The 22,310-nt window shown below is 41.9% G+C and overlaps 1 protein-coding gene across 9 annotated transcripts in view; it reads left to right on the forward strand.

Moving 5' to 3' along the window:
* NLGN1 (neuroligin 1) overlaps positions 1-22,310 on the forward strand; it is a 643,369-nt gene that overhangs the window by 520,770 nt on the left and 100,289 nt on the right. The gene's annotated exons all lie outside the window — the stretch shown is intronic.

The following is a 22,310-nucleotide window of genomic DNA, read 5'->3' on the forward strand; positions in this document are numbered from 1 at the left end:
GGCTGGCCCAGCACAAATCTTTCTACTAGATGATAAATCAGTGTACACCAAAGTACAAGATCCTTATGTGATTTCTCCGCACTGCAATTTGGCTGTACAATCATTGTGCGCTCATTGGAAGCTGACTTTCGCACAGGGATGGGTGAATATTCCGATTTCAGTTTCTCTCGGTTTCTCATTTCTCCTGTCTTAAATTCAGTTCTCCACATTTCTTCATCAGTCTGCATTTTATTTCCTTTCTTTCTTTTAAATAAACATCCTTGCAAGAATTTGTCGGCACTTTCATGCACTTTTCTGTGAATATACATTTTTGGTATGCCATTTTCATATATGTGTTTGTGTGTATGCATTTTTTATTCACACTCTCCTCTAATAAACATATTTCTGTACACATATTCAGTCAGAGTATTTTCCATTGCCAAATTCAGAGAAGCGTGAATATCAAATGACAGCTGATTCATGCACAGTTTGTGAATTAGGTAGTTTCACAAAAAAATCCCATTCCTGCTTGCATGCATGTCAGGAGTGGGGTAGGTTTTGACACTTCTGATCTTCCAAATCTGGTTGCATTCTGACAACATTTTCGTTTCATTTTCCTGACATTTCCTTACCTTAGAATTTCCATGCTTTTATGTGATCTTTCACGTGACATAAAAACTACTCATGGGAACCTAGCGGAAACCTGTGGACATTTAGCACTCTTTGCAAACACAGAACAAAAATAATGTTGCAGAAACATCACGATGTCACCAATGTTGCTTGGTTTAGTATTTATATCCCACTTGCCTATTCCAATAATAATCAGATCATCTTACATAATTAAAAGTAATTAAACAAAACAAGAACATTTCATTTCATTTTACTATGATCTTAAATTATGGTGAGCTTGCCCTGAGTGGTGCCTTTTTAGATGATAGATAGCTAGATGATAGATACCGTAAATTTCGCTCCATAACACGCAGATTTTTCCTCCTAGAGTAAGGGGAAATGTCTGTGCGTGTTATGGAGCGAATGCCTACAGATGGCGGGGGAATCTGCTGCAGTTGTGAGCAGTCCGTGGCTTGCTTTGAAACAGCAAAGCAGGTGTAAGCGGCTCCTGTCAGCGAGCCGAGCCGGGAGGAGGGAGAGAAGCAGAGCGGGCTTGGCTGCTTTAAAAAAAACCCGTCCTCTATGTTCCTCTCTCCTCCCCACAGAGCTGCTAAGTAGCAGCGAAGCTTTTCAGCCAGCCTAGCCGGGAGGAGGGAGAGAAGCAGAGCGGGGTTGGCTGCTTTTAAAAAAAAACGTACTCTCTGTCCCTGCCTGCAGTTTTTTGCTGTCCGATTTTGGATTAGCCACTGTAGGGGCTGTGTGTGTGTGTGCTTGAGCTATAGTTCTCCTCCTCCTGCTTCCCCTTCGCTCTCCCTGCGCCCCTGCACTCTCCCTCCGACTTTAGAATTGATACTCTGTGTCTGTGTGTGTGTGAGAGAGGGCTCCTTCTCCTCCTCCTGCTTCCCTTCACTCTCCCTGCGCTGTCCCTCCGACTTTAGAATTGACACTCTGTGTGTCTCTGTGTGTGTGAGGGCTCCTTCTCCTTCTCTTGCTTCCCGTTCACTCCCCCAGCGCCCTGCGACTTTAGGGCCAGTTCCCTCTCTGCGTGTGTGTGTGTTTTGACCTCACTGCGCTTGGGGGAGAGTGTTGGTCGCAATTTTTCTTGATTTGTCTCAGAGTGGTTACTATCATGGTTTCCTTGCCGGGGAGGAGGGAGAGACGCAGAGCCTGCTTGTTCTAAAGGAGCAAAGCTGGAGAGGAGCCTCTCCTGCATTATCAGCAGCATCCTTCTCCACACCCCCCACGCGAGCTCCTTGTCCCTTGAGTTCTTTTCCTTCCCTCCCCACTTAAAACGTGGTTACAAAGCACGGATCCACATGGATCCTCAGGATTTTTGCACTAGGTCACCCCAAATTCACCATCAGATCACATAGCATATCCATGGCTACAGCCTGCACCAAAACACACACGCACCCACTGTTTCATGGGGTCGCAATGGCGCAAAAACGTGGTTACAAAGCATGGATCCACATGGATCCTCAGGATTTTTGCATTGGGCTACCCCAAACTCACCGTCAGATCACATGTCTGTGACCACAGCATGAACCACAAAAATCATATATCCACTGTTTCATTTAGAATATTTTTTTCTTGTTTTCCTCCTCTAAAAACTATGTGCGTGTTATGGTCAGGTGCGTGTTATAGAGCGAAAAATACGGTAGATAGATAGATAGATAGATAGAACTTTAATCCAACAAGAATTTAAAACTCCATGGCAGCTGTACTAAAGAAAGAAAACGATAGAAGTGAACTTTAAAAAGCAGTGGGTTGTAGATTAAAAGCCAGGTGGATTTTAATAAAATAAAATAAACATGAATGACAACCCATCTAATGATGGAAAGAGAAGGTGCCCAGCAAATATCTACTGCAGTTCTAGTGGCTGGTGCAAAGAAAGATTCTTCTGTGGCTGGGAATAGCCTGTCTACTGCAGGCAGAGGACCACATGCCTTCTGCTGGGAAATATTAAGGGGGAACTAAACGCCAGTGGTAGGGATGTTCAGAGGAAAATGGGTGTAGCCAGAAGCAAAAGTGGGTGGAGCTCTGAATGTGACACTTACCTTGATACAGACCACATGAAAGTCAGGTTACTTCTGTACATTCCAGCCAGGCAGAAGCAGTTAAGATGAGGGGTGTGCCCTAAGGGGAAGTGACCTAAGGACAGCCCAGGAGATGAAGGAGCCTGGAGGGGCTTCATGCTCACGTTTCCCCCTGCTTCTTAGGAGTTGTTTTAGTGGTGAATTAACCTCCACATCACCCCTCTGTTCCCCCAATATCCAGCCTACCTTCTCACGACCTCTGATTCCTGGGTGCACTGAAATTGCAGCCTAAACCTGAAATCCCACAGACTTTTCCATGGGGTGTAAAGATGGAAGATGAAGCGTAAATCTCACATGCCACCTAAAGGAAAAGGTCTGAGAGAGTAATGTGGTGTTTAACAGACAAGGCAAGCACCGCTGATGAAAAGGAATACTAAATGCAGTGAGGGCCGAGGATGGAGCCGCATGGAACAGGCTATTCTTTGATATCCAGCAGCCTAAATTGCACATGATAATTCCAGGAAAGAAGAAACATCAATATTTTAGGTAAGTAAAGTGGTGGTGAAGCTTCACTTCATTCTGCAGTACTGAAGAAAGAGAGCAGGTCAGGAATGAGAAATGAAGATTTCTTCTTCTTCTTCTTCTTCTTCTTCTTCTTCTTCTTCTTCTTCTTCTTCTTCTTCTGATTTGTACCCCTTATTTCCATTTCCACACCCAAGGCAGCTTACCTAATGTCATCAAAGCTGTATAAATTGATTATACTAAATCAATACAAATATGGATGACAATCAGAATAATCTGTCAAATCACAAGAATCTTACAGAAATACCACATAGTAATACTTGAATGGTCCTCATGGCATCCTTATGACACACAGATCCCACTCTACCTTTTCCAGACCCCCCCCCCCAAAAAAGCCTTGCTGTTTCTTTGAGTCTTGGATTGGAGCATCAATTGCAGGATTGCAGAAGATGGGTTTCCTATAGGGTATTGGATTGGCCACTGTCAGATCAGGATGCTGAACTCTATGGGCCATTGGACTAGATAGGCCTATCTCTGCAAGATGCTTGTAACGGTTCTTCCCCAAGAATCACTCGGTTCTCAAAAGCTTACAGAATTAAGTCCTTTCAGAGACAGTGAGGGTTTTTTTGGGGGGGGGGTCACATTGAGGCATCCTGCCAAGTTGTGAAGAGAGCATTCCTGCACTGTTGTATCTGAACAGAAATGTGGAACAGAACTGGAGTTGTAGACCTGGCATGCAGGCTTCTGAAATGCCTTGCACCCCAGAGGAGCTTTCATACTTGCTACAAAAAACTGCACAATCTCCAGCCCCATCTTTCCAGAAACACTTTGGACTCACCTGAAAACCATGGGATGGCGATGGAACGCAAGACAGAACTTGAGGAGGCCACTCTTTAGATGCCTCCACTTGGAAGATCTGAGGGAGAGATGGACAGAGAAGCCGGTCAGTTGCAGATATAAGGGGTCTATCTATCTGGAAATAGGTCAGAGCAGGCTGTTTGTTGCCTGGGGAATGTCCTGGGTGTTTCACACAGTTTCACACGGTGCTCTTATTTCCTGCCTCACAGCCGACAGGCAAGGTACCTTCTGTACCCACCTTCAAAATGAATGCCACACTGCCCGTCTGTCAGGTGGACTGCCCTTGCTCATGACATCCTGGTCACTTGCAGCATAACCTCAGCAGCTGACCTCCCTTTCATCCCAATAGGTGATGATCACTGGAACTAGAACATGGTGCACTGCTTCCAAATCCTGTTATGACACTTCCTAGAACATTGCTTCCCAAACTTGGGTCTCCAGCTTTTTGTGGACTACAACCTCATGGTGGGTTTGTGTGTCCAAATGGCCTCTGGGTCACAGAAATAGCCCTGCTGCTAGTTCTTGCTGTTGCTGGAAGAGTTTTTTCTTCCTTTCATTTTTGCATAAGCTCTCCTTGAAGCTTGAGGGATCCCAAACTGATCCACAGTGGCTTATTAATGTCACTTTTTTGACTTGCAGCCACACACTCTTATTGAGATATTACCGTTCTCCCTTCAAAGCACTGATGGTGGAGCCAGTTGGGAAATGTAAAGTGTGAGTGCCACTTAAAGGCCCTTTCTGTCTTGTCTGTCAGGTATGGGCTAACATACCCAGAGCATTCATTTATAGCAAGGTAGGAGACAAATGCTTCAGCAGGCTGGCTACAGTGCTGAAGCGCATAGAAGCAACACTTCTCCTTTTGTTCTTCAGAATACCGCAGTCCCACCTGGGGACTTCATTCGAGGGTTAACAGGATTCTTTCTATTAGTTTCTTTGCCAAACAGGGGGCCCCTGGGATGGATTTATAATTTAAAATGAGTAATGTGCAAAGTTTGGAAGGGATTGAAGTGTAGCGGAATACAACAGGTCAGGGTTCTGAAGAAGAAAAAAGACGCATCAAAACACAGCTTAGGATCCCTGTGAGGGAGAAAATTGTGGGTTGGTGGGGGGCCATGAAAAAGCCCAGAATCAACTTATTCCTGAATAAAGAACTGGAGACTAATACACAGTTGTTGTTAGGTATGCTTGTGTGGAAAAGCATTTTGTTACTTCAGCAAGTCCTTATTCCGCCGTGATGTGTCAGAACTGAGTTGGGAATTAAAGCTCAGAAAAATAGGTGGTTCAGGCAGCAGAGTTGCAGGAGTTCCTCCCTTAGACAGTAGAAAGTATATAGTATTTGGCTAAATATCCATATCTTCATATAACTTATTTCTCCTCCCCTTACAAACTTTAAGTAACTTGGAAATTGATCAAATATATAATGTCTTGTAATTTGTTACAGTAATGGTAGGTTTCCACCTGCAAGTCTGCATACACATACTAAGATTAATTACTTGTTGATTGACTTTTTGAGCTGGGTCCTGCTTTCCTCTTGCTTAATTACTCCTAATCGTTTTCGTTATTCTATAATTTCGTGATAACGCTACCCAAAGCATTGTGGCTACAGGCTGACGCTTTGCAGCGTCTTATATAATGCATATATATTGCAATCTAGTTCCTATTAGCGATGGAGAGAAAACCCACCATGAACTTAATTGGTTTTAAATTGGTTTTAAATTGTAATTAGAACAGAAGTGAAGTAAGTCATAACTTGTGTATTTTTTATTTTTTTTTAATCACAACAAAATTAAGCGGGGATGATCTGTCATTTGGTAATGATACATGGGCTGGATTGTGTTGTGTTTTATCGAACGAGAGAGAGACAGAGGAAGAGAAAATTGCATCAATGGAGTCTGTCACAATCTGTCCAAGAAACTTACAGACATGGTCCCACTAGCCAGCCTATGGCCATGTCCCAAATGTTCTCTCAACACTTCACCTCAAAAAGGATATTGTAGAGTTGGAAAAGGTTCAGAAAAGGGCAACAAAAATGATCAAGGAGATGAAGCAGCCCCCATACTAAGAAAGGCTACGAGTGATCTCCAAAGAAGAAGAAGAGATGAAGAAGAGCGTTTGGGGCTTTTATTTTAGAGAAAAGGGAAGTAAGAGGTGAATGGTGGAAGTCTATAAAGCTAGACATGACATGCCAAAAGTACTTCGAGAAAAAGCCCCCCCGCCTCTCCCATATTGACAGAACTTGTGGACTTCTAATGAGGCTGAATATTGGAAAACTCAGGAGAGATTTGTAAAAAGTACTTCTTCATGCAGCTCATAGTGAAACTATGGAAATCGCTCCCATGGGAGGAAGTGAGGGAAAACCACCTTGGGCAGCTTTAAAAGAGGACTGGAATACTAATACTAATACTAATACTAATACTAATACTAATACTAATACTAATACTAATACTAATACTAATTTATTTATACCCTACCCATCTGACTGGGTTTCCCCAGCCACTCTGGGCAGCTCCCAATAGAATATTAAAAACATGGTAAATACATAAAAAACTTCCCTAAACAGGGTTGCCTTCAGATGTCTTCTAAAAGCCAGATAGTTGTTTATCTCTTTGACATCTGATGGGAGGGCATTCCACAGGGCAGGTGCCACTACTGAAAAGGCCCTCTGCCTGGCTCCCTGTAACCTCACATCTCACAGTGAGGGAACCGCCAGAAGCCCTCAGCGCTGGACCTCAGTGTCCGGACTGAACGATGGGGGTGGAGATGCTACCAATGGCAAGTAGGCAAGATAATAACTTTATCACAACCAACCACCCAGTTACAAAACAGTCTCTTCCTCGGGTTGGATGGGATGTTGAACAAAATTGATGATGAACAAGATTAATAGCTTCCTTGTTGGTCACTGTGGGGAAAGGATGCTGGACTGTAGATGGGCCTTTGGTCTGATCCAACGGAGTTTGCCTTGTGTTCTAATGTCTCTGTTCCCAAGGGCAACCCTATCTAGATTAGACCATGGAGAAACAATGGAGAGAAGGCAGGACAGGCAAGAGGAGAGAAGGAATAATGGTAGAGGAAAATCTCAATGAGGACATGCTACAGCAATTTAGGCTGTTACGCAAATGATGCTACCAGTTCTCTTCATATGACAGCAGAAAAGGATTTGATAAACCAATATCCTTATCCCCATGGCAGAAGCACCATCTTCTGCAACTCTGGAATTCACATGGAATTCACCTTTTCTGCAGAAGCACACTGGGTAGATATCCCCTGGGACCCTGGAATCTCATTTCTGTTCAGTCAACATCACCAGTTCAAATGCCATAAGCATATATGTGAAATTAATTAATTAATTAATTAATTAATAATCGGTGACATGCCAGTGAATTTACACTTGCACCAGTTTGGAGAGATCCTTTTGGAGTGCTTCACAATATCTTGTTTTCTGCACCCCGAGCAATTTTGTTTCTTTACTTGGTGGTAGGGTAGGTTGCAAAGATGAAAGATAAAATACAAATCAAGGAGGAATACATTTATTGTGTTTTCCGTCATTTGCACGATCAAAAAGAATTTTTTAAAATAAGAGAGTTGCTTTTTGTCAATTATTCTATTTCAAGTGTGGGAATTCGTAATATACTTCATTTAAGAAAAACCCATAAATTAAATAAATTAACAATGCTATGCTAGACTGGGGTATAATGTCTGTTCCATTTTCATGGTGGTTTATATTAAATTATTACCAGGCTAGAGGTAATACTAGTGTGTGACACACACACTATTTATTGTATATAAACTGACTGACCGCACAAAGAAGTAAAAAAAATAAAAAAAGCATTCAAACTCTTGTTTTGGGAAAGGAAGCAATTTTGGCAACTCCCCTTCCTCCCTGAAGCCCATTCCCCTTTGTTATAGAGGGTCCCCCAAAACTCTGGGGAGCAGAATTTGGGAATTGGCCTTGAGGGGAGAGAAGTTGCCAAACAAAATTCTAACAGGTGCCTTTCATCACCTGTTGATGAACCACATTGCCTAATCACCAAACAATAATTTTAGTCTAAGCCTCCTCTTTTCCTACGGCCACCATCAAACCACGCTGGTAATCAGGACTGTGAAATATAGAAGATTAATGTAAACTTAATCTGTACAGGCATTGATTTGAATGTTCCCATGCCAAGATCTATTATCCATCTGCCTTTGAGATAGCTCTCTTAAATGACCCAGTGCATTTGTTTAGCTTCTGACAGCATGAGAAATGTCATCACCCCCACCCCGTCTCCATCTCTAAAGTCATTTTCTCATTTGCAGAGAGTTAACCGATCACATCCTCAAGATCCACCTCCACTTTTGCACAAGCAGCTCCTTGGGGACCGCCGTGGTTTTATTCCTCCACTGAGTTACGCAGCTTCTTTAAACACAGTCCTGTTGCTCTCTGTTTCTATAACGGTGCCTGAAAAGTTCTCGCGGGGGAATCTGCAGCGACCTTGGTGTTGTGTGCCATTTGTGCATCATTAAAAGGTTGTAATGAAGTTCTGCCGCACACAGATTGTGAAAGGTCAAGCAGAAAGTTGTGAGCCAATGAGGTTGGGAAGAAAAATTGCGCTGGCGGCAGAGGTTGAGGGATTCATTATATCGATGCTGTGGGGTTTTCAGCAGAGTAAGAACTGGGTTAGCAACAGAATGTAAATCTTCGCAGCCACTTAGTCGGAGTCTGCTGCTTCTTGATTTGTGAGGGTGTATTTTTACTGGAGTACAGGAAAAGTCACTACGCTCCTCAGGAAAGCCCCTGGAAGAGGTTGATGCCTAGTAGGTGGGGAAAACAAGAGAGACACACACACTGATGCATCTTGGTACCTTAAGAACACCAATTCTGTTTGCTGAATGAATGGGGATATTTCAACATAGATGTTTACAGAGGTACCTCAGGTTAAGTACTTACACACTCCGCTAACCCAGAAATAGTGCTTCAGGTTAAGAACTTTGCTTCAGGATAAGAACAGAAATCGGGCTCTGGCGGCGCAGTGGCAGCAGGAGGCTCCATTAGCTAAAGTGGTGCTTCAGGTTAAGAACAGTTTCAGGTTAAGAACGGATCTCCGGAACAAATTATGTACTTAACCCGAGGTACCACTGTATTTTGAATTTAACATGCATAGCCATGGCACTGTTCATTTGTTTGTCTTTGATGCAACACAATATTATTGGCTTGTGCCCAACTCAGTCGTACTTAGAGTAGGCCCATTGCAATCAGTGAACTTGACAAACTTAAGAATCTTCAGGGACTGGGAACAACTCTGGGAACAGCTTGGTTAGGCAGCTGCACAAGTACAAATGCAAAACGATCAGGTGTGACGTTTTATAAGAAGAATATAACAAGTGTTTTAAGGGTTTGTTGAATTGAAGTAACTGAGTATAATTCAAAATAAGAAAATGTTGCTACCTGCCTTAGAGATGGATCTGCATATTTAAACAGATGCATAACACCAACATATAATTTATCGTTTGGGAAATTATCTTTGATATATTTCCCCAATCAAAACTGTTTACAGAGAATGTTTACAGCAATGCTGTTTGGCGCCAAACCATCATTTCGCAGGTGAGCAATGAACAAATTTGTGACTAATGAATTAATCCCACCAATTAATTGAATGATACTTTTGGATCCCATTCCTTGTGAAAGAACTTTTACATCACACGTTTTGTGGCTGATAAAGTAGTTGTGGCACATTATCACAAACCTTCTTCTACACAGTTATTCTGGTGGGATATGTAGTTATTAATGGTGTAATTAGTAATTTCTAACAGGAAGCACTGAAGGCTTAAGCATCCTTAGTAGGATAAAATGGAAATAAATCAGATAAGAATTCTGAACAAATAAAATCTGGTTGGATTTGGTTTCTGTAGTTGTTGTCATCCAACATGGTTATAAATATTGCATCTTTTCCTGTCTGAACAAAATTCATATTTTAGATGAGCAAGTCATCCATAGTTCAAACTGAATCAGCTTTCATCGACAGTGAGCTATTTCCCCCAAAATTACAGAAGTGGCTCAGCTCATTTCTGAGCCAATTTGAATTTGACAGTCAGGGATCATCTGCAAGCCTCCCAGATTTCTGGCTGTCAAGTGAAAGCTTTGGGTAGTCACTTTCCTGGGCCTGCAAATAATTTTAAGTGAATATACCATAAGGGTTAAAATCTCTGGAAGTAGGGACATGAGGGGGAAACACAATTCCTTTTTGCAGGAGATCCTTGGGGCATGAAGTGAGTGTTTTCATTCATGCAGTCTCATTAAATCTCTCTTTTTACCATCTACTGGAGTGATCACCCTATTGCAGTGGCCTTTTTCAGCTGTCAGGGTCATTGCATTGGGGTGGGGTGGGAAGATGGTTGCCACCATAGATACATGGAGGCAGCCATCTTTTCCCCCATACAATTCCCCAGGAAGGGACTGTGTGTTTTTGCACCCAGTCACTTCCTGACAACATTTTCAAGCAGTTTTTTATTTTATATTTTAGGGCAGGCAGGACTGTAGAGCCACAGAGTAGAACCATCATTGCTGTATGCAGCTGTAAAAATGTTAAAGAAAGAGAAAGACAGTCCTTGGGCCACCTCATAACTACATGGACCCATGATGTGGCTTAATCCACATATATGTATTCAGTTGAAGGAAGCATGAGCAGATTCACTCTTAAATGGAAAGCAAACCAGAACACTCTTCAGCCCTACCATTAAGCAGAGACACAGCATACATTCTAACAATGGAAGTGTTTTGACAACCATTCTCTGCTCACAAAAGAAATGCTTCTGAATTATGCAAAGATGTGCCAAAACCACTAACAACGACAGCCTCTCAGTCTGTTTTCACCCTTCATTGCCAGTGAATTGATCTTCGAAAGTGGGCATGATACAGGTCAAAAATCGGGGTGGGAAGTTTTGAAATGTCAACATGGCAGAAGAAAAACAGCAATGTTGTAGCATCACAACATAGAGGGGATAAAATACTCTATATTTTACTGCTGTTATTAGTAGTAACAATTTATCGACAGTACTAGTGTTAATGGTGTCTCTTCACAGCAGGGATTCCCAAACTTTTTGGGCCGAGGAGCCCATTTCAAAAATGTAAGGATTTGTTGTAGGTACCCAAAAAAATATCCATTTTGCAGGAGAAAAATTGATGATGCTTCTGGACAGGTATGTCACTTCTGTTTAGTAGGAGGAGATGGGGAGGGCAGTTGCACTGCACTGAGGTCCATGTCCCCTTGGTTCTCCCCCTCCTGGTAAACAAAAGTAACCCATCTGTCAGAAACCTGGCACAGTGGCTCTGACGCATCTGGAAAGCCACTTCTGGGTTTAAGGGCAGAGAGATAAAGAAGCGAGGGCAAGGCCATAGGGGGATTTGAAGTTGGCACTCATATACCACCTGATATAAGAACATTGTGTTCTAGAGAGTTTTCCATTAATAAATCGGTTTGCAATTCAAACTTATTAAAATACTACAAGAGGGAAAGTGTAACAACTCTGTGGTTATGAAGTAACTAAAAGAGCATCCATTTCTGGATTGGCACCTTACACATTTGGAGGACTTTTTATTGAACAATTATAAAATAATCTCACATTAATCTTCCTTGGAGAAGAAGATGGAATTTGCGGTAGCTACAATTTCATAAATATGGCATGCTCAATCCAGCAAAGTATGTGTACTTTTCATGTTTACTGAACAAAGAAGACTCCCTCACCTTGTAACCTTAAACTTCTTCACTCAGCTCATTATATATTGGCTTGGAGAGACTTTGGGAACAAGAATTCAGAGGATCAAACAATGATTTTCTCAAAGAGGAAAAAAAGGGGTGGGATTTAAATAATATATTAATGCAAATAAAGGGAGGAAGAGTTTTGGAGTTGGCAGCCTCCAGGTTCCTTTCTGTCATACAAATTTATCATCTTTATAAAGTTTGCACAAGCCCAACAGCAAAGAACCAGACATCTTCTTATACAATCTTGAACACCCTTGCCTGGTAATAAGTCCCACTGAACTCATTTATAGGATTGCGCTGGTAATCTACAAATGAGGAAAAACAACTGTTTGAAAGCAAGTGAGCACATTTTGCTTGTGATGATATGTGATTCCATCACTACTGTTGCTTTTATAAGCCTTGGTCTCATCTGCACCATACATTTAAATCAGTATCATAAAATTTTAAACTGTAGTGGCTTTTCTGAAAGAATCTTGGGAACTGTAGTTTGTTGTTAAGGGTTCTGAGAATTCTTAGGGGGCCTTCATTCTCCCCATGGAGCTACCATTGCCAGAGTTTCCTGGTAAGAGAGACTGGCTGTTAAACCAGTCTTCATGTTCCTACAAAGCCACACAAACATCTATTCCCAATGAAGCAAGATTCATAGGGTATAAGGCACTGTGCACATACCTAAATTTCTGAATAAAATCTACAAGTTAAGTTTAGAAACTCTGGGTGCCAAATGGATTGAATGTTTGGTAGAGCTTCTAGTTCAGGTCATAGACCAGCTATGCTCATTTTCTTTCTTTCTTTATGAGAAAATTTTCTAAATCACTTAATATGAGGGAGGGAAAATCCAGCATACAGTGGTACCTCTGGTTGCGAACGGGATCCGTTCCAGAGGCCCATTCGCAGCATGAAAAGAGCGCAACTTGCAGCAGTGCGTCCGTGCACGCACGGGTTGCGATTTGCTGCTTCTGCGCATATGCGTGACATCATTTTGCGCTTCTGCGCATGCGCGAGCGGCAAAACCCAGAAGTAACCCTTTCCGGTACTTCCGGGTCACCACAGGACGTAACCTGAAAGAACGTAACATGAAGCAGACGTAACATGAGATATGACTGTACTGTAAAATCACTATAAGCATTGTCAAAAAAACCCATAACCAATATAAATACTACAAAAGGCAAAGTCAGAAATACAAAATCCACTCTTTGGATATGCAGCCCCCAGTTTCCCCCCGCCAGTTGTGTAAGCCAGGCAGAGAGACCACTGCAGAGTGCAGCACCTAATAATAATAATAATGATAATAATAATAATAATAATAATAATGTATTTTCCCAGCCACTCTGGGTGGCTCCCAATAGAATATTAAAAACACAATAAAACATCACATTTTAAAGCTTCCCTAAACATCTGGACTTCATAAATGCTATTTCATCTTGCCCTGACCTCTGAAGGAAACACAGTTTATAAAATACAAAGTAAATAATGTGTGGTTTAATACACCCTCAGACCCTGAAATCTGGGCTCTCTGATAGGGTTGCCATACATCCAAAATTTCCTAGAACATACCCAGAATACTGCAGTCAGAAGCGGCAAAATGTCTAGGAAAAACCAGACGCATGTTGGCAGTGTGGTTTTTGCCAATCTCCCTCAAAAATAACTAAAAAAGAAAAAAGCTCAACAACTTTTGTGTCTGGATTTTTTACTTTTTGAAATATGGCAACCCTACTCTCTGAACATCTCTTAAGATGGGACAATGTTTCATAGTGTCCACATTGCCCATGTTTAATAACATAGCATCTGCGGGTCCGTAAGTGCTGGTTTGGAGGGGAGGGAATAGTGTCCCTCTGACCTTGCAGGATTCAGCTTCCTCTTCCTAAAATGAAGAAGACTCAACTGCTTCAAGAATGCTCAGCTAGACAGCATATTAACATCAAGGAATTAGCGCATGTAATGCAAAGTGACGCACTATTAAAATGGCTTTCAACCATAAATACATCGCAGCTGCTGTTCCAGTGACAAGATATCTATCCCCATCACTCAAATTTCCGCACTTATCACACAAAGGACCTGTGTTTACAATGAAGGCCTGAAGATATCAACGAGAAAGCACTGAGGAATGAGAGAACCTCATTTGCAGTGCTTGAGGCGCTCTCAAATAGATTGCGCTCGCGTCTTCCCTTGACTGACAGCAGATCTCAGGAAGGCAGCCGCAGACATTTCTATAAAAAATGTATAAACAAAGATTATACAGCTGTTCACTTAACGGGCGACCAATTATTCAAAACTCTATGAAAAGCGCAAAAGTCATTTGAGGCTGGCAAACTTGGCAGCGAGATGACCCGGAACGGAACTGAGGGGAGATTTCCACCCTCCAAAAAAGAAACTGGCAACAGAGCAGCCTTCAGAGAGAGGGAGGGAGACAGAGAGAGAGAGAACAAGACAGATTTCTCTGATAAAACTTCTAAGAAGCAAATTGCTTAGAAAATAAGCCATTTGTCAATGTAAGATACAACAGACTGCAGTGATGGTCTGCTGGCACCCTGATTAAAACCTGCAATATCTTCAACAGAGTATGGTAATCAGTTATGGAATTACAAGCTATCCAAGATGTAGTCCCCAGAATCCTCACAGTAGAGTAATCCCAATGTCTTCCATAGGTTTACTCAAAGAGGGAGGCTGCAGTCCAATACCTAAAATATGGGATTGCAACCTTAATGTGCAAACTATCATGCCAGTGTTAATTTCCCCACACAGCAGGGTGCCAGCAGACAGCAGACAGCTCATAAATCAGAAGCTACTGTGAATATTATTATTTAATAATAATAATAATAATAATAATTATTATTATTATTAAATGCATATCCCAACCCTTCCTCCCAAAGGAGCCCAGGGCAGCAAACACACAGGTGGTAAAACCAAAGATCTAAAAATATCTAAAGATGTTCAGCAAGATCAGAATACTGGATTTCTGCATCCTTGTTGGAAAAGAAAATAGACTCGATATGTTTTATCAGTATTGGTTCTCCAATCAGGAAACTGTAGAATCTAGATTCTCTGAAGTTTCTCATGAAAGTGAGAAGTGCTGTAGATAGGAGAGTGCCGGTCAAAGATAGCCACAATTGTTAATCTACTCTCCTTGGTTTGTAAACTTGCTTTGAGTACATCTTAAGTGCCATTAGTCGCAATGGCATAAACAAAGTAATTCAGATAACTGGATTGTTGATGAAATGCTGCTGTGCAACTAATTCAAAACTTGATGCTTGTCAGGAGACCGAATAATAAAAAGTGGTTTCTTCTTTTCCACAGAACCCTGATGGTTTTGAGATGTCTTTTGATGTGACAGAGGTCTTTTGATACATTCAAGGGCTATTGTGCTCCCAAATTGCTTCTTGCAATCTGTATTTACAATAGTTCTGTGGTTCAATGGCATCAGGACCATTTTTTAATGCCATCATGTGCTCCCTAGATGTTGTCCTGGCTTCTTTTTCACAGCAAGACCTTTCTGAAAATAGCAGTTCCTGTCATAACTTCCATCTTTTCCCAAGACGAAAATGGTGACAAGTGGGCAGGAAGAAGAGAAGAGCCCATACAGTTTGCCTCATTTCATGTTGTGTTCGTTAAGTGAAATAAAACGCCTCCCATTATTGACACCTATGGCCAAACATATTCCTAATGCTTCAAAATGCTGTCATTCTTGGTGCCAAAGCGGTGTGCATCTTCTTCATTCACCCTCAATGCCCTTTGCTTCATTTCTCATGACTGCCATTTAATCCAACTGGCTGTGGTGACTTGCCACGTTCTTGGTGATGTCATAATTCTGTGCCTGACGTGCTGCTATCACAAACACCTATAAACAAAACTGTGTAGGTTGCCGGAACAAAGGGCTGCTAAACAACCTTGAAACAATGCAGAACACCACCTATGTACAATTGATTTTTCCACTGGAGCCAACCAAGATTGATTTAAAGGCATGCAGTAGGAGATTCTCTTGGTTAGAATTAAAATTACGAGGTGCAGTCCTCAAGGGTAGCCAATATGGTTCACTCCAGATATTGCCAGACTCCAGCTCCATCAGCCCCAGTCAGCAGGGCCAATGGTGAAGGATGTTGGGAGCTGGAATCCAACAGCATCTTGAAGGCACCATATTAGCTATCCCTGGTCTACCTCTTTGCTTTGTAAGTAAATAAAGGTAAAGGGACCCCTGACCATTAGGTCCAGTTGTGACTGACTCTGGGGTTGCGGCGCTCATCTCGCTTTATTGGCTGAGGGAGCCGGCGTACAGCTTCCGGGTCATGTGGCCAGCATGACAAAGCCACTTCTGGTGAACCAGAGCACCGCACAGAAACGCTGTTTACCTTCCCGCCGGAGCGGTACCTATTTATCTACTTGCACTTTGATGTCCTTTTGAACTGCTAGGTTGACAGGAGCAGGGACTGAGCAACGGGAGCTCACCCCATCATGGGGATTCGAACCGCCGACCTTCTGATCGGCAAGTCCTAGGCTCTGTGGTTTAACCAACAGCGCCACCCGCGTCCCTTTGTAAGTAAATAAATGAATGCAATTTCCTGGGTCTGAAAGTGGGATCATATGAAATTCAGTGGTATGGATGACTTGTGGATGTCTTTTACTATTACTGCACATTCATTTGGAAACTACTAGGTGCCGTAATTTGCTTTTCAACTGTTTTCGTAGTGTATTCTTAAATGACCATGACCTGCCCTGGGACCTTCTGGCAAAGAGTGGGTAATAAGATCATGTATAGAACACAGCCATTACATGATCTCTGTGCCCCTTTCTCTCTCACACACATCCCAGACACGCTTTCTATATTGGACATACCTGGTGGAGACCAAATTGCACTGTCCCGAATTGCACCTGCCACTCTGCTATCCTCCAGCCTCTGATCTGCCTTGTAAGTTGAAGGGTCTCTGCAAATGCAGACCTCAACACTGTGTTCCTGGTGCCTGTCCTCCAAACCTCTACAAAGGTCATGGCAGTGGTAGTTGTTTTCCTTTCCTTTCTGGGGATTAATTTGTAACTTTGCTTGAACTCACAGTTCCTCCAGATGCTTTGAAACCCCCTGACTTGCCTGGCAAAGCATATTCCTGCTGAGGTTCCCTGATATCTGATTCTTTGCACATTGCAGTGGTATCGAGGCACTATCCTGGATAAAACCAACTCAGTAAAGTCTTTTACTGCCGTTGGGCACTGAGTGACCTTTTGAGCTTCTCTGTCACAGATTCCTTCTTTGGAGAGCTGTTCCATATCGACAGAATCTGGAACTGTAGGTTTGCGGTGCAGTCTCTGAAGTTGTATCTCTGGCCTAATTTCTCCCTTGGCCACCCAAAGCATTCCTCTTACACAGAGCTGTCAGGTCATTCAGTCTTGTTTTCAAATGGATTTCATGCTTATAAGATGCAGCAGAATAGTCCTAACTTCAAGAAATGATGCACCATAAACCTTCACATTGTTATATGATTCTATGAAGAAGAGCAGCAATTAATTCAGAAGAATACAGTTCTTACTGGTAGGTGAATTAAGCTGACTTATTCAGATAATTGCTTTGTATATAGTCATCAGCGCAGCTGGTGAGAAATCGCCTCCATTGCCTCAGTCAAAGGGGACAACTCTGACTTGTGTCGTCTGCAAAGGAGGATGCAAACACCAAGTTCTGCTGGTTAAACCCCATACATGCATGTGTGCATGTACCACAAGCAATGTTGACGGGTGGGAGACAGGGAGCAAACACCCCCTAAACAAGAGACTTGGCCTCCTTCCCTTCATTTCTGGATCCTTTTCATTAACATATGCTATTGTTTTTCTTTGCCTCTTCTGTGCACCCTATTATTATTATTATTTTGATTTTTTTTGCTGGTGCTGCCACTGGCACACACATCTGCATATACACATGGACACACACACTAACTAGAAGGTTTCCTCATCTTTAAGCTATGTCACTGTTTCTGCTTCCCAAACAAATGCAGACAACCAATCACATTTAAAAGAGTTAATCATATCTTTGGAATATATTAGGAAATAGTTCCTGAAAGTAGCTGCAACTAAATGGCCTTTTGTCATATTGTTGTTGGACTTAGTTTATAAAAAGGTAAAGGTAAACGACCCCTGGGTGGTTAAGTCCAGTTGAATTTGACTATGGGGTGCAGTGTTCATCTCTGCTTTCAGGCCAAGGGAGCTGGCGTTTGTCCACAGACAGCTTTCCAGATCATATGGCCAGCATGACTAAACCGCTTCTGGAGCAACAGAACACCGTGACAGAAGCCAGAGCTCATGGAAATGCTGATTATAGTTTATAGATCCGGATAATTGTACCAATAACATAATCTTCCTAGGTAGCATCTCATTATATCTGGCAGCTATTTTCAAATCCTGCTTAAAACTTTCCCAGTGGAACGGGTGCAGAGGGGCAGAATGAGCAAATCAAGGCATTTATTAATTATTATTGAGAGAGACCCATACCTTCAGGAGCAGCTTTTGGATTGGCGTAGGGGGTCGTAAGTGGCTAGGTTGTTGTTGTTTAGTTGTGTCCAACTCTTTGTGACCCCATAGACCAGAGCACACCAGGCACTCCTGTCTTCCACTGCCTCCTGCAGTTTGGTCAAACTCATGCTGGTAGCTTTGAGAACACTGTCCAACCATCTCATCCTCTGTCATCCCCTTCTCCTTATACCCTCAATCTTTCCCAACATCTGGGTCTTTCCCAGGCAGCCTTCTCTTCTCATGAGGTGGCCAAAGTGGCTAGGTACTCTTTCTTAATTCAATGGAAGCGTTGTGTGCTAGCGCAAGACCACTATTAAATACTTCCCCATAGATGAGCTTTCCTGCTTTGGCTCATCTTCCTTTTTCTTTTTCTTTTTTCTATTTTTCTATTTTTCTATTTTTCTTTTTTCTTTTCTTTTATCTTTCCCATAGTTGCTTATGTTCTGTGTCATGTACTTCGATATTTTTTGTAGTTTTTTGTAGTTTTTTTCATTACTATTAAGGAATTTTCCTTTGTCATTTTGGTTGTCTATATTTATATGTACTTGTTTAAAGCAAAATAAAAGTAATTAAAAAATAATAAAATAAAATAAAAATAAAATAAATACTTCCCCACCTATGTTCCTCAAGCACTGCTCAGGTGCTAGATTTTGTACAGAACTGAAAGGAGGATTCCTCTAGCAATACAGTAAGGCTTATGTGCTTCATAAGGCCTTACAGGGCAACAAAGCACGCCATCCTCCTCATCTGGATTCACCCAGAAAGACCAAGGGAAAGTGAGGACACAGTGGGGGTGATTTGTGCAAAGGAATTGCTAAACTGTTAAGGCATCAGTCTTAGCTTCCAATTTCCTGCCCTTGTGGAGTGTGAGCCTTAACTCTAATCTTAAACAGGCAGGTTTTTTAATCATTGAATGTAAATACATATTCAATATGTATCTTAATTATGTACATTTCAAATATGTATGTTATCTCAATGTACACATTTCTAAATGCATTTTATCTTTAATACATACATCACTTGCATGCATATTTTAATGCATCTTGGTACGTCCTTTGAGCCAATAACTTTATTGCAAAATTCAGAGAAGTATGAAATCTGGAGAGAGAGAAAATCATTATGTTCTGATCCATGGATTAATCCAAGAGGTTATTTCACTTAAAAATGCAGACCAAACACATTCTCCTCCATCCCTAGTAAATATGCATGTTTTGTATATTATTATTTATAATTCTCTGTAAAGAATTATTCCCAAATGTGTTGGGCCCGAAAAAAAGATCTGCCTTCAAAAATCTTTTGTTCCCTCCTCTTTCCCCCCACATGAACCAATAGTCTGATTCAGGATAAGGTGGCTTCATAGGTTCTTCTGTACTAGCTAAATCCCTAAATCTGCCTGTATACCATGTTCTATATGTAAGCCAGTTCCTAAAGATCCATCACTCTCCATTGAAGCCAAGAAACAGACTCTAATATAGGACATCCACACAGCACAGGGCACCTTTATATAATTGTGGTCCATCTAGTTCATTGATAACTACTCTATCAGTGGTTCTTCACAGACTCAGGCAAAGGATCTCAGGTCATAGGTGCTGATCTTTCCCAACACTGGCTACCTGATATCCCGTTTTAGTAGGAAATGCCGGAGGCTGAAGTTGGAGCCTTACACTTGCAGATCATGCCCTCTGCCATTGAACTATAGCCTTGTTGAAAAGCCTTGTTGAATGAGACCAGAGGCCCATGTAGGCAGAGGCATCTTGTTTTCACCATGGCCAACCAGATGTCTATGAGAAGCATGCAAGAAGGTCCTCCATGAATTTGCCCAATCCTCTTTGAAAGCCACCCAAGTTGGTGGCCATCATTGTGAGGATGAATGATATGCTTTAACTAGACACAGTGTGAAGAAATTCATTTTGTCTATTGCACCCTTCGCCTTATTGTCATCCATGAGATGTCTCACTGTTGGTCACATTATGAAGCTAGTCACCACATTTAGCAGTTTTTTTAAAAATTGCCCTATGATAATGCTGCTGATTTTATTTATTTATTTATTGCATGAGTGCTCATTGAGTTATAATTGTAAATCAAAGAGTAAGTCCCTCCTGACACCCCCTCTTTTGTTCATTGTAATAGATGCATGCCTCTTAGAGGATTCAAATCTCCTGCCACTCAAGATTTGTTTCCAGAAAAACCTTATTAATCTAAGTACACCAAGTGAAATCTTCTGGTACGTTGGGTTATCTTCTAACGATGGAATGCGTGTGTGTTTTCCTTTCTTTCCGGGGAGTCAAAATGTTTCTGCAATCCCTCCCTTGGTTTTTCTTTTCGAGCCATTTTATTTCATAGAACATTAAAGAGGAAAATGAGATAACCCGCTCATCCCATACTGCATGAAACGCTAATCTTCTGTAACATTTAATGAGGATTTTAATGCTTTATTGATTTATTTATTTTTTTATTAGAAATTCGTTTAACTTTAGCTTAATATTTGTATCTCCGTCTCTGTTAAAATAAAAAAGTGGCTTATAAAAAAGAGATAATGTAACCTAATACTACAAAACAATGAAACAATACCCAGACAACAGACAACCATGGTTAAATGACTGCATTATTATTATTATTATTATTATTATTATTATTATTATTATTATTTATAATTAAGCATCATGATAACTAAGATGGCACTCCTAGCCCCATACCCCCATACTCCTGCACTGGTTGTGTGTGTGAATGGAAGTATCTCCCCATCTGCGAGGAGAGTACCACTGACAGCATTTGCACCAGCGCAAGACCATGATAAACCCTAACTTGTGATAGGGAGGGGCTGAGCTGGCCAAGGACCCACTGGATCCCAACCCAGCCCAACTGCCATCATCAGGCAGCCTCAGGTCCAATCTGGCTCTGATCACCAACCCCTCATCTGTCCCAGCTGGCCTAAGTAGCATGGCAACAGAAGAGGTGATTATCTACACCTTCCAACCATCCCCACTGATGCACTGCCAGGGTTAGGATCGCTCTGTAAAACTCCAGGTGGCATCGCTAATGTTCGGTCCCAGCTCCTGCCCACCTAGCAGTCAAAAGCATGTCAAAGTCAAGTAGATAAAAAGGTACTGCTCCGGCGGGAAGGTAAATGGCGTTTCCATGCGCTGCTCTGGTTTGCCAGAAGTGGCTTAGTCATGCTGGCCACATGACCTGGAAGCTGTATGCCGGCTCCCTCAGCCAGTAAAACGAGATGAGCGCTGCAACCCCAGAGTCGGTCACAACTGGACCTAATGGTCAGGGGTCCCTTTAGCTTTAATAAACATAATGGAACAGCAGACCTCTGACTGAAAGGTAGCAATATTCCCCACTTTTGCCTATGTTCTTCCTTAGTGGTCCTTTTCTTCAGTGGTGCCTATTTGTGGGACGCTCTCCCCAGGGAGGTTCTCCTGGTGCCATCTTTATATATATTGCCTCAGGAGAGTGAGGAAAATTATCAGGGTGCCCTGGCTTGCACTTTCTTGATCTCCTGCCCTCAGGCAGAAGATATAGAAGCATGATTAGTCACACCAACAGGGTAAAGAACAGCTTCTATCTGTGGGCTGTTAGGCTGCTGAATGAAAAGATAACAACAGGGCAACTGACTTTTGGGTTTGGTGTGAGTGTGTCAGTAAACGAGGGGAATTAAGACTAAGAGAGCTGAGTGGGGGGTGCTCGTGTAATCTCACTGTATACAAGTTGTATAAGTGACAATAAAGTATTTCAATTTTTAATTTCAATTATATAACTTCAGGCTCCAGACAAAAACTTCCCTCTACCTCCAGGCTTTTGGCTTTTAGCTATCTGTGGCCTTATAGAAGTGGGTGGGATGTTTCTAACAAGTTTCTCTTTCTTCTTGGTTTTAATGTACCTATGTGGGGTTTATTGTCTATTTGGTTGCTTTGGGTTGCTCTGGGCAAGATTAAGTGACTGACCCGTTATAATTATAATAATATGCAGGAGAAGGAATAAAGAGATATTGGAGTTCTGATATTTGTTTGGTGGGTGGCGGCCACAGCTTTGTTTTTGCATCTTGTTCCCCTGCCCCCACCGAATCTTTCAAACT

This window comes from Podarcis erhardii (assembly GCF_964252035.2).
Source record: "Podarcis erhardii genome assembly, chromosome: 5".
In the NCBI taxonomy this organism is placed as follows: Eukaryota; Metazoa; Chordata; class Lepidosauria; order Squamata; family Lacertidae; genus Podarcis; species Podarcis erhardii.